Raw genomic sequence first — 18,438 nt, forward strand, 5'->3', positions numbered from 1 at the left:
GCCAAAGGCCACATGGAGCAGGAACGTACTAACCACTAATGATCACATGGAAACCACAAATGTCATTGTGACTGAGGGCAAACAGGTGCTCAAGAATTTTGATACATTGAAGGAAGCTGTTTTGGTGAAAGCTTAAAGATCTCCGTGCAGGGATCACATCGTGGGTCAATGGTTGCAGGTTGTTTCCCTTACTGCTACTCTTTCCTGATCCTATGTAATTGAAAAACCTAATATACATTAAAAGGCTAGAGATTTTCCCCACCTCTCCAGAACTGAGCTCTGTTTATGTTAACGGCAGAATGTTAATATTTACATATTGAGGCAGCATTAAGAAGGCTGCTGGTCACGTTATCAGGCCCTGCCACTCAGTTGCTCTGCCCACCACCTATTTAATCAGACCTCTGTTTGCGTACTCCTCACCAGCGTCCAGCAACAGAAGTGCGGAGACCATTGCGGCAGCCTCTCACAGGAGAAAAGTTCTCTTTGAAGTAGTAAAACATTGTGCCAAACTCTCACCTGACCCAGAGGTACCAGCAACCCATGAAAAATGTGACTGAATAAACACATTTTCTATAGAATACGAGACCATTGAATCAACTCTCACCGCATTAGCATCCCCTGCACCTGGCACGCACACTTCTCTGGACCGAATTTGTTCCTCTTTCCCCCCGGATCTCCTAAAATGATTGCCTTTCTCAAACCTACTTCTTATGCCGATATAATTCCAGCCGACATCATTAAACAAATGACAGGTCTGGCGCTTAATGCTCTCCTCCGCATCATCAGCATGGTCTCTTATGACTTCTTTTGAAAAAAACAACCCTAGATCTAGACGAGCTGGCCAACTGCAGGCCCATTACAAACCTCCCATAGACTGGCAAAATCTTGGAAAAAGTAGTTACTACGCAACTACTCGCCAGAATCTAACAACTCCACCTCCTAAATGACTTTCAGTCAGGGTTCCGCCCAAAGTATAGTATCGAGACAGCCACCATCAAGGTGGTGGATGATGATCTCCAAATCATGGATAAGGGCGACTCATGCCTCCCCGTCCTCTGCTGCATTTGACATGGTCGACTGCTGCATCTCCTTGCTGACAGGATGGGACTCTCTGGCACCGTCATCAATGGGTTTACCTCCTACCTCTCAGACAGACGCCAGCCTGTCCAGATGAACTCCTTGCATTCTAGCCGACTCCAGGTCTCCAGCACAGTCCCCCAAGTCTGCATCCTCTCACTGATCCTGTTTAACATTTACATGGAGCCTCTGGGCACTCTCCTCAAAGATCCCAATATATCCATCCACCAATATGCAGATGATACTCAGTTGTACATGAGAGCAAATGGTGTTCAGGACCTCATTCATCTCTGCAACTACCTAGCCATCATCTAGCGCTGGATGTCGACTGCCTACCTCAAACTAAACCCATCCAAGACTAAATTCGTCCTCATCGGTCCGCCTGCCAAAAACAATTTGTCCAACAATGGCTAAATGTTATGTCCCGAGAAGGACTTGATCCACAACTCTAAATCAGTAAAATCCTTAGGCTTCACCATTTACAGCAGGCTATCCTTCCAGAAACACATAGCTAAGAAAGCCCAACTAGCCTGGCTCAGAATCTCTACCCTTCAAAAAATCAAACCCTTCATCCTGCTGCAGTACATCTGGACCGTAATGTAGGCCCTTGTGGTCTCACACATCGATTGGGGGGGGGATGCTCTCCTGACAGGTCTCCCAGGTGCTCACTTGGCTCCCCTACAAGCAGTCCACTTCCCTGCAGCATTTCATTACAGTGGCACATAAATTTGACCAGATTATCCCCCACCCTACACAAACCACATTGGTTCCACTCCAAGCCAGGATACTGTTCAAGACTACATGTATAATCTACAAAGCAGTCCTGAGTAGCACACCATCATACTTGGTGGCTAAGCTCCACATATCTGGTGGCACACGCCCATTGAGCAGCAAACTGGCTTCAGTCAACTCATCCACAAGCAAGCAATCCTTCTATTGTCATGCACCCACCCTCTTAAACTCGATCCCGGTGTCTGCTCTGAATGCCCCCACAATTTCATTTATCTCTCAAAATATGGCTCTTTCAACAACACCTGACCAAGGACTAATTCCAATGGTTGCACATACCTCGCAGTACTGTGCTACTGTTAAATGATATCAGCCCAAATGCTGGCTACTCACACTCTCTACAGCGCTCCGATGTTCCCGAGCTAGGTCTGCGCTCTAAACAATACAATGAAAACACATTTTCCAGCTATCAAAGGGAAGGTTTGGTGGTGTGAGTGCATGTATAATTTCACTGCACCTTCAGCCCTGCCGTTGCATCCTTATTTTGCTCAACATTTGAAAGCCAAGAGCACTGCTGCAGTGCAGAAAATTCGACCACCTATGATGGTGCTCTCATAACTACGCCTTAAGTCTTACTTGCTATGTTGCCAGCATGCTTGATTACAATCCGATGAAAATGAAAAGCTTGCCAGACTTATTGAAACTACACTAATGTACGTTTGCAGCATAACCAATGGATAAGATGAGGGGATTCATTCAAAATTAAGGTTACACAGTTAATTACAAATTCAAAAACATTTTAGGCACACATGATAGGGTACCAAAAATAAAACTGCAAACCTATTTTGGTTTTCATTATTTCATCAGTTGAAGCATCTGTGGTAATGCATGCTGTTGTCCAAGAGAGGGAGTTTCTGCTATTGACATATTGCATAAAGGATAGGTGTGCGTTTAATCTTCATTTTGTTCAGGGACAGTGCTGCTCAGGAAATTTCTAAAGTAATCTTTTTTTATTTTGGTATTAATGTCATATGGTTATCATGACCAACCTTTCACATAAAACATAAATCATACATAATATACACACATCAAAATACAACTCATATAAACAGCTTAAGGCCACAAATACATAAGTTAGTACATCGCCTAAACTGAAACATACATCAATAATTACCACTTGATTTTAATAAAATTAATTTTGCTTAAACATTTTAAAACCTCTATCGATAATACTGTATGAACCCCTGAGCTTAATCTAAAGCAAAACCCATCTCTATTCAGCTAGTCAGTATGATCAACAAATCAAGAAAAGGAATGTATCCTATTTTATTGCAGTGCAGAACATTCAATCATATGTTTTAGTGTCTGTATTGACAGCCCATCGGCATACAAATCACAATTTGCTGATATCCCCACATTATTTCGAACACGCAGTTAATGCTTCCCTATTACCCAACAGATTTAACCTAAACCTTAGAAACTGCCCATGCCAATAGGCATTTGGAAACTTGCATTAGTATGGTTGGATTAAATATAATGGTTTATCAATAGTTGTAAAGGAGGTAATCATTTTGTAATTTCTCATTTGCTCAATGGTGGTAATGCAGTCCAAAAGAAAAATTGACATTTTGATGACTGCACACTGATTAGAAGTCAAATTATCAGGAGATTTACCACTATCCCTTAGTATCTTAGAAGCAGTATTTTTCAAGGCCAGAAGAGTAGCACAGTTACTCTTACCCATGGCTCTACTCAAGTCTACAAATCTGGAATCCAACAGAGGGGAAATTAACTTGCTACACAATGTTAGTATTTGCCAATCCAACCATCTACGGAGGGCTAATAGGCCAAGTTCAAATTTCAGCGGAGGCATCGGAAAACTCTGGTGGAGATTAAGAACATGCTTCCAAATACAGTCTTCAGTGTGGTACTAATTAATATTGTATGTTTGGAAGTCAATCTCCAAACTAAAGAGGAGTGAGGGAACCACATTGGTTTTTATAGAACTCTATCAAAGGTTTAATTAAGAATCTACAGTAGGTATGGCAGATTTTACTCATTGAATGAAAATTGATCAGAGGAAAATGAGTTGCAAAAATCTCAATGCCAAGTATGTTGCACAGAGTCCTGAAGTCTCCATGAGAAACCGTAATATTGGATTTGATTGGATTTGCTAATGGCTCATTCATTCTTGCATAATCTGCGATTGGATCGACGAGCCGACGCTGCAGCCACAGCAACATGTAGTCTGCCAGGACCACATCATCCGTTTAAGCCATCCACAATACTCTTTCGTGGACTGATTTTAGGGCCCACAAAAGATGCTTTTTCCATAGATTTTGGGAAAGTACAATATCAAACAAGGAAAGGGGAATACCCCATTCCTTCCATCTAGCCCATAGGCGCACGTTGTGTTGTCAACCAGAGCTACATAAACCGGTAAATGACTATGCCCTCAGAATGTGTGTCTCAGACAATTCAGGACTAGACCATTCAAAAGGGTGCTCATATTTTTCCAGAAGCCAGTTGGATATTTCTGAAAGCGGCCCGCTACCTCGGCCCACTCTACCAGCTCCCTAAGTACCAATGCAGCAAAAACATTAGCATCCGCGTCAAGAATGGCAATCAGCCTAAAGTTGGCACGATTAAGCAGATTGCCCTTCTTGTAAAGCGGTATAATTGTTGAAAGCTCCCAGCAAATAGGGAACCTTTTTGAACTGGTAATGCTTTGGAAAAGAATGTATAATAGCCTGAAGGTGGGGGTCATTTTTCAATACCCGGTTACTCAAACCAATCGGACCCTTGAATTTGAGGATTTCCTTCTGTAACATTCAATATCACAAACCTCAAACTTCAATTCCCAAATAGAAAGGCCTCACTGATAATTAAAATGATTTACAGGTATCTTTTATATAGCTCCAAAAAATGGCATTTCCAAATATCTTCTGGCAAATGATTTACAGTTATCTTGTACAGCTCCAAGAAATGGCATTTGCAAATAACGTCTGACATCGAATTAATCTGTAGTATTGACTGAGAAATGCCAAGATTATTAATCAATGCCCAAAAATTTTGCATTTTCCTGGAGGCTAATATCTTTAACATTTCCTCCCAATCCTGTTGGCGCAAAAGGTAACAGTGGGATCTAATCCAATTTTTGTAACCTAACTTGAGAGTTCTCCTCTTTGAAACAATCCATTTTGCCCTTGCTCAATTTTACCAAACACCGCAATGATTTTCTGAGAGCCCTTTTCTTTTCAGGCACTGATGGGTCTAAGCCATGTATTCGAGGAACTTGACCCAGAGAGCGTCCAGGTATTTGTTTTTCATTGATACACCAAAAAGTAACAACATTTGCAGGAGCATAATTAACCAGCCTCTCCTATATTGTCAAAACTCTGGTTAAAAAGCTTCAATCTCCTATTCAAGAATAAGCCATCAGCCCCAAACTACTTTATTAGGTTTACTTGCTGCATGAACGTTAGGTCACAATATGCCTTGGAGCAAATGGACTTCATTGTAAAATCAAACTTTGCGATCAGGAAATTGTGATCACTAATGTTCAGGTTTACAATCTTAAAACAAGTACACTTTGTCAAACATATATAGAGATAGAACCAGATAGTCAATGGTTGATGACGATTGAACACTTTCCCAAGAAGGTTCCCCAGCTAAATCCCCTTTTATATTCCCATTTCCAATTTGTAGTTCCCAATTATCAAAAACTCTTTCCATTTGACCTCCTTTGTGTCTAGAAACACTTGTTATAAATGTCGTATATCATATTTAAACCGTGGCGCCAACTTATAACTAGTAGGCCCATCCTGGGAACTTAAGTCCCTAACCATTACTATGTGACTACCTGCACTCGTGAGCAAGAATTCACCAATAAGAATATAAACATGAGGTACAAATTCCTCAGGTTTAGAGGCAATCGGGTTCAAATATATGTTCAATAGTAAAAAACCTAAAGGGACTCTGAACATTTTCAAGGTGATGTTCAGTGCCAATAGATTAGGAATATCAAAAGAAGCTACTGTAGCACTAATTATGGTAGAGTTTCTCACTGCAGCCAAGATCACATGTTTTACGTGCCACTTTAACAGGGACCAGTAGTTGCTGCAAAATGGAAAACCGATCCACACACATACCTTGGCTCCTGAAAAGTGATATCATGATTATTAAAAATATCACTTCTTGTTCGAGTCACTCAAAAAATTCCGGAAAGCCAAGACCAATCAGCATGCTACAAACAGGGTTTCCCAAATGTACCATACGGAAACTCGAAAATGAATTGTTACACGTCATTTTGTAACTTATCCCCAGAGTCTCTTCATTGGTTCAATGGCTGAGACGAAGGAGCCTCTTTACCTCTAATTTGGTGATCTAAATTATTTTGGATGAGGCGGCAGCCATTTATCGGATGGGATAGGATATATATCCAAAAAAAGTAATTTGCTTTTTAGTAAAGTGTAATTCCACAATATCCGTTCTCTTGTCGACATAAAAATAAACAAGATCAGTTTTTTTGGATGACAATAGACTTAAGGATGGCACTTCATGGAACTAAACTAATGTAAAAGGTTATTTATGTTTCTCATGAGTTTTTTGTCTAATGCATTGTTGGTCTCTTCATTCTCATCTGCATAGTGGAGGATAAGATATAGGCGACACATCCCTGAGTGGTGTTTCTCCGACAGGTTATAGTTGGTTTATGGTCTTAACTCAATTGCAATGGTGGGAAAACAAGGGCCTAACAAGTTGATGGGTTCTTTTCTTGCCCTAATAACGCGTACAGCATTTTCATGATTATTTCTCCCTTTGGCACCTTGGGGCCCCCTCACAGTCCTTGAGCGCTATACCACAAAGCTACATATGTGGTGTAACTCCTGCCCTCCCACAAGCATCTTGTGGTAGCTTCTTGCCATCAACCTTTTTTTCACCAAACCTGCAACATAGCAGCTGTTTCTAGGGCCCCAAGCATATATCAAGACCTGGTATTGAGGGCGATTATTGCTCCACCCTCTCCAGTCCGAAATAAGACTTACTAAACTTTGAGCAGTTGACCGACACCAACCCATTGGCAACTATTCACTTACCTAGCCTCTCCAGCTGTTTGTTTGCAACTCTCCAGTGATTTCAGTCTCAGTGCATGTGTCTGATTGCATGGTTGTGTGCACGTATGAGTTTGTGGTATCGGACATGTGCCTCTGTGTCCAAGTTAATACATTTGTGAGAGTACATAGATGACTGCTTCTTCTCTTTACACATCACTTGCATTTGTACATCATCTTCTACAACCACACATGTGCACATCAAGTAATGACACGCTTAGCCCAAGCCATGCGCATATCCACCAATACACCCATTTAGATACTTTAAAATGAACAATATATACTTATACGAGCCTTGGCAAAGCCCATGGGTATGGTCGTTTTAAAGTACAAGTATTAAGGTAACATATTTCTTGTGAGGGTTATCCAAGGAAACATTTGTTCAAGCTTAAGAGTGGTCTTTCTAGTTTATGCACAAGTAACATCTGTTGCTTGCCAAGAGATCATACTTCAAACTGAGTTTATAACAGAAAAGCTTACATTCAGTTCAAACTCAAACGCAGGGTAGGAAAAGGGATATAATCAAACAAGGATGCTTATCTGAAAATGTGTAATGGTTAAGAATAAAACTGAGAGGGATATCCTGTTCTCAAAGTAATCTTCACTTTGTATTTTAGGGGTACATTAAGTCTCAGTTATTGTGCCACGCCCAGCAAATACAGGACCCTTTCATCACCCTTAAGATATCTTATGAAGTCCCTCCATCCTTGTGGGATCCAGACTGTCTGGGATGCTTGTGTGGATGTTACTGGTAAACATTGGCCTTCCTAGGCATTGGTCGCTTGTCCTCCTTTGATATATGTGGCTTGTAAAAGTTGGCCCTTATTGACATTGGGTGCTTCCCCCTGCAGATGTCATTTATTTCTTAACCATCTGCCCTGGGTGAATTTTCAAGCCAGAGTCTTTACTGCCCCAGCTAAGGGGGAGTTGTTGCACTCTGAGCTAATCTCTTGTACTGGCCAATCCAGAGCCCACCACATGCTTTGTGTTTTTGTGGTCATCTCACCAACTGAATCTTCTTAGGAGCCAGCCCCATCAAGGCTCCTTATGACCCCACCACCACAAGCAGGTCTTAGTTGTCCTCATCAAAGAACTTTTTCCTGAAAATAATTGCATGTTTTATTTTTTATTTCCTTACCATTGTTCGCTCTCTTGATGTTTCTAGACTATTAGCCCTGTCAATGTTGCAGCATAGGAAAACATACCCCTGTGCCTTGCTTGTGCTGTTTACTTGGCCAATGCTGGGTTCCTGTTCCTCCATGTCACGCACCTTGGTCACCAACCTTTCCTTGCCTCCGAATACCACCTTCTTCCTCTGCTTCTATTCCCACCTCCTGATTTGGTTATTCTCCTCCTGTACCTCCTCCAACTCTGACGTTTCCCTTGTTCTTACTCCTCCTTATACATGTTGCTTTTCTCCACCGTTTTCCCTCCCATAACACCTCCACCTTCTAGATGTTGCCCTTATCCGCCTTACTCTCCTTCCTTCTCCTCTGTCCATGCCCTTCTACACTACCTTCCTCTCCCTGCTTCCTACTCCACCTTGCTAGCTTGACCCCAAAACCTCTTATATAGACTGCTTTATTACAACACGCCCACTGGGAAACTCGGACGTTCCTTAGATCAGTTTTGACCTGGGAAGTAACCTCAATTACAGGAGGCAATCTTCAGGCCTTTTTAGCCCCACACGGCCCCCATGTGGGGTGTATAAGACCTGTTGTACCCCCAAAGCCCTCAGTGTAAAAATAAATAAAAAGAAATTCCCTGTTTTTTGGACAAGTCTGTAAGAGTAGTATCGATGCTTGGTCATCAACTACCTGCTGCAGCGCTTTCGAGAACAACCTGTTGCAGACCATCCCCAGTATCATGACATGGTGATTGTGTGTCAAAGGTGTGAGGAGGTAACACTACATCCTGATTGAGAAATTGAGGTGATGTGCAGTTTGTGGGCTGGAATTCTTAGGACAGGGAATTGTCCTACGCCCAGGAAAAAGGCGAGCTACTGCATGGGCAGTGCTGGCTTGAAAAATACCTTGAACTGGGACCAAGCAGATTTGGAATTCGGGAGGTAAATAATGCAAGAAGTCAAGCTGACTCTGTCAGCCGAGAGACATCCCAGGTGGTGTTGAATGCAAGCAGGGCACTGTAAGGCTGGGTGTGGGCTGAGGGTGTGGTGGCCATGTTTGGTTGGGATGTGGCAAATAGTTATTGAGCATGCACCAGTAATAGCTATGTAGTGAACGTGGCAGTCTGGAATGGGCATATTGTTGCCAGCAGACACACCGTCAGGAGCTGTGTGATAGTGATCCATGGAATCAGGACAACGAAAATGAAGCACATGGAAGCAGCAGACATGGAGGCCTCTAAAGAATCCAGACCCCCTCCAGGAAAAAAGCATAAGAGGTCAATATGACTAGTGTTTATTGCGCCCCAAGTATAAAATATCTTAAAAAAGGATATTGCGAAGTAAGCTGTTCAGAAAGAGAAGAAAAAGATAAGTTCCCTTCTACTACTAAATATTGGGCCTCATTACGACCCTGGCTGTAATTTGCGGACATTACCAGCATGGCACAATTAACGTGTCCATGCTGGCCAGATACTGCTAAAAGCGGCATATTATGACCTCTCGGGCACGAGCTTTGCGCCATGCCGGTAATGTAACAACCGCCATGGTGCAAAAGTACCAAAAACGCCACTTACTGGCATCGTATGCCGTGCAAATAGCGCATCTGCCACCTCAGCCATCGGTATTAGCGATCACTGTCATTAGCGGTGGCCACAAATAGCGGGAACCGCTATTAGCGGTGACCGCAAATAAGCGGAACCGGAAGGTGCGTCAACGCACAGGAACGGGAAAGAGCACGGTGGCCATCTTGAAAAACACATCCATTGCCATCCACCTCAACCAGTGGACACCTGACCCCCACAACCTCGGCAAAGCTTCATCTACATCAATCCATCCTCACAATGCCAAAAGTTGTGAAAAAAACTGGAGACCGGCTGAGGCAGGAGCGCTTCTCTAAGGAGGAGCTCAACATGTTGACAGACGCACTACAGGAACATGCTGACGTGGTGTTTTCGAATGAGATGACATGACCGGCAATAGCCTGTAAGAAGGCCATATGGGCCCTGGTCGCACAGAGGGTCATTGCAGTTGGCACTACACCCCGCAATGCACGACAGTGCAGGAAGAGGTGGGAGGACCTATGGCTCCGCGTAAGGAGTATTCTTTCTGCCAACAGAAACCTGGCCATGGAAACTGGTGGAGGAGCACAGTCACCAATAAAATTGTAGCCGTGTGAGGAGACATGTGCTGCACTCATTGCACCGAAAGCATCGAGGGGGTCAGACACATGGAGAGAGGAGCCCCGACTTCTTGTGATGCAGGTAGGTGCCTCTAATCCAGCCATGCCAAAGTCACTGAAGTCCAGATTGATGGGAATTGCAATGATGCCTGACAGGGTTAACACAACACATCTGCATAATACTGCCTACAGGCAGTTCTGACCTCCACCTTGTACACATACAGTATGCACACCCTTTCCGTAGCCACCCACATGTCTCCATGCTTCTACCACCTAAAAGTATGTCACTGCCTCCAATGTACAACATGTACCAATCAAAATGAATGCAGCCATCACAATGCCTGCTCAATGTCCACAGAGGCATCACTAACCCTTTCCCCCCCTTTGCTCCACCACAGACTCTCATTCAGACAGTGACAAGGAAGACACTGCCATCACACCTGCAAAGAAGGCCAGGCCCGATGTCCCCACACAACAACCCTCCACCTCTGCTGGAAAAACCAAAATCCATCGGCAGCCAAAATCAACGACCACAACACAGGCCAGGGCACAGATGTGCACCAGGCCAAGCACCATGGTAGCACCAGCATCACACACCCAGCAAGTGTTGCCCACCGAAAGCACTGGGTCTGCCGGAAGCAGCACAATAGGCGAGACTGCTGCCACCGCAGGTTGCTCGGACGATGATGCAGGGAATGCAGATGTAGTTGTAGGTCCCCCATTGGCCACCTTCTTTCCCCCTACCTGTCCCCATGCAGCCAGCATGTTGAAGGCAAACAGGGGCAATCCCTGGATAACTCTTGGCCAGCCACTCCATCCCCAGTTGAAAATGTGCAGGAGGGGAGCAGCACATTCAACACGCCACTGGAATCATCGTCAGCCCAGATAAACCAGGAGTCAATGGAACAAATAATCCAGCGCCAACAACTGTCCTCACTAATGAACCAGCATGTGGCCGAATGTGGGTGTCATGATGCCTACCCCCAGGCATACGGACCAAGCCCATCAGCCCCGGGAGCAGGCGTCTAGACATTTAATAAAACCTCAGCAGCCCCGGCTAGGGGCTATCTGGGTTCAATCCTGGCGCCTTAGGCGCCAGGCTCATAGTAGGAATCAGTCCTGGCGCCTAAGGCGCCAGGCTCATAGTCATTACTTACCTCAGGCAGACCATGCTGCAAATGACTCCAATCCAACATGAAGCCTTAAAGGGACTTTTTCTACAGGGACTATTTTTTACGGGTGTGGTTCTAGGGACTTCTTACCTGGGACTACTTTTGAGGCTATTTAAACCACACCTGACCAGCAACACACGCTTCGCGTTATTCTGCATCCAGCAGCGTAACACTCACCGTGCCTGCAGCCTGCATCCAGTCTTCTGCCATGCCCGCCTCGAATCCGGAGTTCCTAAAACAAAGAGGAAAGAAAGGGACAAGGTTAGAAAACAAATTTATTTCTATTCCACACCTGATTCTGGATCCATCTTGTCTCCGGACCTGTAAAGAACATAATTTTTGCACGCGCCGCACCTCCAGCTGCAGCACCGTGCCATACTCGCCAGTCTTCACAGCATCCTTCGGGTCGGCGCTGCCTCCATCATTTCTTCGCCAAACTTCGGCACCTAGTAGACAAAAGAAAACCACAAGGTGAGCCGAGTGAACCAACAAATATAATTCTTACCACCATAGACTTACCTGATTTACCACCGGAGGCATACTTTTGTGACTCTCCATATTTTCACGTGCCGCATCTGTAAAGAGAGACAAAACAACACATTTTCCTTGTGCAACATTTACCGGACAGAGCTGGGTAATACAGACTCTTACCTGAGCGCCACCAGCTGCCACAAGATCATCTTTTCATAGAGCCAGCTGCAAGACAAGAAAGGAAGGGGGTAACAAGAGTGAACATCGGACATATTGAACTCTATGAACTTAATACTTTCAGAGGTTCCTGGTGAGGACCAGTGTCGGTACTCTCCAGAACTCTCCCGAGCCTTCAAACCAGTGAAGTAACTGGAATCGACGCGCCCCTGCAAATCCATGCAGGATGGAGAGCTCATCTTTCAAGAATATAAGGAGAATATTTCTACGGGTTAAGCAGACAAGATTAGGAGGGCAGATCCAGTCAGTCATCGCTGCACTACGCATCACGTGGGTGGAGACCGCAGCTGTCCGGGTCCGACCGACGCCCCTGTGGGAGCCAGGTGAGCGTAACAGTGGGAGTTCTAGCGCCGAAATGCAACAATGTGCAGAGACAGTGAAGGCAGCAATAGTACCCACATCCAAGGACATATGTACTGAATTAGCCGCGGTGCAGCACATGCTCGCAGACCTTGTTCAGGTTTTGAGGGACATGTGTCCTTGTGAGGGGCCAAGTACCTCCTCGGCTGCCAGTTCGGCCCCATCCAGCCCTGTCCGCAGATCGGCCAGGAACCTGAGGAGTACAGGCAGGGGTGCCCCGGGTGCAGGGAGAGGGGGGGCAATAGAGTTCGACCAGTGGGACAATCCCACATGTTGCGTTGCACCACACCACAGGCATCCACACACTTTTGTGGGACGTTGAGGGGGGATGGGGTGTGTAGAGAAGTTGAGGGAGGAGGGGGGATGGGGTGTGTTGGGGAGTTGAGGGGGGAGGGGGTGTGTTCAGTCAAATCACCTAATCGATGCAGTTTATGGTTATGCACAAATCACATGTGTGGACATTGATCATTGTGTATGTGTGCTTTATTTGTGAACAGTCCACAGTGTGCATGTCCCAGACACACACAGTGCCCCAAGTGCCATCTCCATGTGACACCCACCGTCCATGTGTGCTAGAAGCATTGGTTAGAGTCTGACGCATTGCACGTCCTTCCTGTGCATTTCTTCCGCCCTGAGGTGCTGCCCCATCCCCAACCTCCTCATCCGGTGGTTGCAGTTCAGCGTCAGGGGCACATTCTGTCTGATGCACATATTGTGTAGCATTACACATGCCATGACGATCTTTGCCACCTTCTCATGGCGGTACAGGAGTACCCCACCAGACCTGCTGAGGCAGCAAAACCGTGCCTTCAAAAGGCCAAATGTCTGCTCAATTACCACACGGGTACGGGTATGTGCACGATTAAAGTCCTCCTCGTGCCGGTTCTGTGGGTTCCGGACTGGGGTAAGGAGCCACCTCTTCAAGGGATAGCCTGCATCACCTGTATGTGGGCAACAATGTTTGTCAATCATGACATCAGATTTCAAATCATGACTTAACACCATGGCATGCATTCATCTCTTCCTTTGAACCCCATTTCCATGCACGAATGCAGTCACACGATGTGACCGCTATATGTGTACTCCTCTTATGGACTATTTTGCATGCCTTCAACCACTGTATGCAGAGGGGTCCAGTACCTTATGAGTGCCCATTCACTGTGTTAGTGCATAGTGGTTGTTTTGGTGATCTGGCCGATGTCCATGTGTTATCAATGCTCTCATCATGGCACCATTGCTGTCAGCCTCATGATGACCTCACTGATCACTAAAAATGTTGTCATGCAATTCATTTGGGCCATGTATTGGTGTTTTGATGTTCATGTCCGTCATGTGGCTCCTTTGTGCGCAGTTATGGTGGACTGGCCATTCAGTTGATGGTGTTTGGTGCCGTGTATTGGCTGAAGTAATTGCATGTAGGTGCATTTCTTTGAGCTGGATACGGTTTGATTTTGTACAGTGCACATGTTTTGGTTGGGTCATGGTAGGGACACATCATCATTCACATGGTAGGGCTGCCTACATCTGGCATTATGAGGTCAGGTGTCAGCTAAAGTCTGCACTGCTTTAGGGTATGAGCTGGCTCCATTACCTCTGCTACTCGCAGCCAGATGAAGTATGCATCCTCCCCCCCGTCAGCCAGATGAAGTATGCATCCCCCGCGTCAGCCAGATGAAGTATGCATCCTCCCCCCCCGTCAGCCAGATGAAGTATGCATCCTCCCCCGCCCCCCCGTCAGCCAGATGAAGTATGCATCCTTCCCCCCCTGTCAGCCAGATGAAGGTATACATCCTTTGCTCCCCCCTGTCAGCCAGATGAAGTATGCATCATCCTCCCCCCCGCCCCCTCCTGTCAGCCAGGTAAAGTATGCATTGGTACGTCAATCACCTATCCACTTCACAATTCCATGGCCATGACATAAGACTCACCAGGTAGCCAGGATCTCGGCCCTGCATGTCGCTCCATGTAGCGTGGTATTGTGGAGTTCCGCAGGACCATTGAATCATGGGTTGATCCGGGGTATCGGGCACAGCAATGTGTGATGATCCTGTTTGAGTCACATACCATTTGTACGCTGATTGAGTGGTATTGCTTACGGTTGCGGTACGCTACCTCCATGGCATGTGGGACCACCAATTCCACATGGGTGCAGTCGATGGCACCAATGCAACCAGGTATGCCAGCCAGTGCATGGAAACCCACTTTGGTGTTTGCGATCTCCTGGGCAGACCGTGGTAAGGAAATGTAGTCGTCTGTGTGCTTGAGGAGGGCATTGAGGACTTGGTTCAGCGTACGTGAGAATAATGGTTGTGAAATGCCATGCAAGTGCCCCACTGTGTGCTGGTAGGTGCCTGTGGCCAGGAAGTGGAGCACGGACACTACCTTCAGTAGGGGGGGGGGGTGGCGGTGGGTGTTTCTATCATGCTGACGATGTCATTGTGTATCATGTCCACGAAAGTGGTGATGGTGTCCCGGTCCAAAAGGTACAGGGTGTGGATCTGCTCAGCAGTGAGGTTGAATGGACTGGCTCTGATGCGTGGGATTGGGGGCTGCCAGCGTGGTAGCACTGGCTGTGCGGGTGGGGCTTGCTGGCCCTGATTTGCCCTCCTTCTCCTCCTGCGTCTCCTCTGTGCTGCCTGTTGTTGTAGTAGTTGTTGCTGTAGAGCTTCCATTGCAATCAGGTCCTCCAGCCCCAACATTGCTAGTCGTATTGGAATCATTGTGGTGTGGGAAGGGGGTGGGGTGTGCTCCTTTTGTACTTGGCCAGTCTGTATTGCCTCCACCTGTGCTGATTGTGTGCACCTGTGACAGTTGGGAACACTGCACATGGCCATTTACGGTTGGTCCGCGATGGCGGTATTAGCACCATGGCGGTAAGGTACCTTACGGCATTCGCAAGGGCGTTAAGAGCATGTTCGCTCGACTCGTCATGTTCCCCAATTTCCGCCATGCCGCTATTTCTGGCATGGGGGGGGTCGCGTGCCCGCACCCTTGGTGCTGTTAGCGGCACCTTTAACTACGGTGCTGCTAATTGCAGTTACTCCGGTCATAACCGGACCTAGCAGTAAGCGATGCCGGTAATCCTTTACCGGCATCGTTTTTCACTTACCGCCAGGGTCGTAATGAGGGCCATTGTCTTCAAACTCCCTCCCCCTCCAATTCATCATCTTCCATTTCAGAAGGAGACCACCCCAGAGGGAATTGTGGCCTCGAACAAGTGGAGAAACTACTTTGACAGGTAACGGGGGTCGTGGGATATTTGGATGCAGGCATTTCGGGGGCCGTCTGTAGACAAAAGCATAAGGTAGTATTAACATTCGCCCAAGACTGGACCTCCTCTCATATCCGATATCAGTGAAAAGTTTATGAAGGAATGAATGGATCCTGGGCATATGCTACGCTTCTTCGACCCTGCTGGAATTGGAAATAGACAGCATTTTCTCCAGCCTAGTGGGAAGTTCTTCAGTGTCAAAGGTGAATAAGCATGTAGGCAAGCTAAGAAACAAGAGTGGCACTTCCTACAATCACAAGTCATCAGAAATACAGAGGCATGCCAAAATGCAAGTTCAATCCAAATCCAGATTTGGGCAAAAGTAGACCGGATTTTAGCACAACTAAGGCGCAAAGCGAGTTTACCACCCAAAACGCAATTCCTGACTACTGGGTTAGCCGTTCAGACGCTTTTTCAAGGCATGGTAAAACAGTACGACGTCCTTTCATCGACAACCTTTTTTTATGACTTACGTTTTGATGAGTTTTTGCTGAAAACACATTTTGAAATGTTTTGGGGTGGTGGGAAGGTCATATAAAGGGTTGGGGCTGTCGGAATAATAAATAGGTATAGGACAGGGGCCGGGGGGATGGGGGGTGAACCCCCAACCCAAAATAATGGGAAAACTATTCAGTGAGTTGTTTTCTGCAAAAAACACCTGTCATAAAAACGGGTGTCGATGAAATGACATAGAACCAGTGAAACTGGTCTTCAGATACCTGGGCCAACAGGACAGTGTATTTGGGGAGTACCAGATAGTTAAGGGTGCCAACTACTTGGGGGTGATCATGATTCCAGCCCTGAGAAGCAGGACCAATGGGATTGCGATGAGAAGATTATGGAAATTGCCAAATAAGTCCATTTCATAGGTTCCACAGAAAGGGAGCAAGGCATTACTCAATAATTGGGACTCATGGTCCCCAAGCAAGTTTGTGACACAAAGTTCAAGACGGTGACTTTACAAAAAACAATGCCTTTCATTGTAAAAAGGGACTAGTTGGCTTAGGTAAGCCTCCAGGATATATCCATGTATTGGTCAGGCAGAGTCACCAAGTCTTCCTCCTCTGGGTTCCTGTAGAAGGGGAGCAGTTCCAGTTCAGTGTACTACCCTTCAGTCTGAGGATAGCATCCAGTCAATTTACAAAGGTCTTGGCACCCAGATATCCTCTCTTCTCATGGTGGCAATTACCTGATTTCCTTTGAATGAGGAAAGCCTCCTATTCTAAACACAAAAACGCAGTTAAGATCTGTGCATCATGAATTTATGAAGTTTTATTCTACGATACCATTATACTTTTCATTCTAAGGATAGATGTTTTTAATAACATTTAGAATAAAGTGTATATTCTCAGCCCAGCCTCTGTAAATGAAGGAAGTCAAGGAATGGTCTTGGCTTTGACAGGCCTGCACCCTCTCCAGGACAATATTGGTGGCCAAGAATAGATTGGAGGTGACCCAAATTGTGGCTGGTCTCATAAAAGAAACCTGTAGAAATTACACTACACGTGATCCCAACAGTTACGATTACTACACAAGAAGGTCCAGTAAATATAATGGCAGGCAGACCAGAAAGTAGGAACAGGAGAGGGTAAACCTTTCAAAAAGTGTTCCAGTAAGACTTCTTTTGGCAGCAGAATCCCCTATCTGAAATTATGCCGGAAGTGCTGGGATGACTTTGATGGCTTTAATCCAGAATAGCATTATAAATGCCCATTTAACTGCCTAAAAGAAGCTGATAACACACTGAAGGAAAATCCACATTGGCTGATGATCAGGAGGGAGCAAGCAGGCAGCAATGGATTTTTTGATATCTGTGCAGTTGCAAGATGAAAACTACTTTTTCTGGATACTATTAAGTGTGCTAAAAATGTAAAGGAGGACATTGCTTTATTACGGGTTTATTATTAATATATGTATAGCCTTGTCATAAAAGTTTGACTCAAACTAGATTTGTATCTAGAAGTGCATAACAGAAATATGCTTAGATAATCTAGCACCTAGAAGCATTTCTGCAAGACTTACACAATACTATGCATATAATGCAGCATACATCTGACTAAATACGTATTTGTGCATTGAACAACAAATATGGCATAGCATACTGGAGGTAGAGCAAAGGAATTGAGGATGTATGATATGGTTTTCACAACAGAAATATTACAAAGAAATTGCTAAAACCCAGATCTAGATACTTTACTTATAATACATAGAAAAGGCAGTCTCTTGATTTCACGTGTAAGTGTCAAGTAAATATTAATTGATTACAAATGTTATTTATTTTGTTAGATGTTTTTATCAAATCAATGAACAAAGTGCATGGTTGTCTCAGATAAAATAGGCAACATTTCAGGGCTTCATATTTCTGAACGTGTGAAGCCGGACCAGCCATAGAAAATGCTCAAGTGTAGAACAGAGTTCTAAATATTATTGTGTCAAAAAGTTACCCTGTCAAATGCTCAGTGGTAGAGGATTCTCTTGACATAAGCTCATAGATCCCATTTTCTCTGAAGCCTTGTGTTGGTTAGAGAGCTATTCTCTGCCGTAGGCTCATCACAGCCCCAGGTGGCCATTTTGACAATCTCTGTGATGGAGGGCGGAGTTGGCAAGCAGGATATTATCTAAAAATCATGGCATTCAGGGATTCTTCATTCTAGACCTTAGAACCTAGTTAACCTCCAAAAACATTTTCCTGAAAACGTTTT

Source organism: Ambystoma mexicanum, chromosome 3q (assembly GCF_040938575.1).
Source record: "Ambystoma mexicanum isolate Mex_15411 chromosome 3q, UKY_AmexF1_1, whole genome shotgun sequence".
Classification (NCBI taxonomy): Eukaryota; Metazoa; Chordata; class Amphibia; order Caudata; family Ambystomatidae; genus Ambystoma; species Ambystoma mexicanum.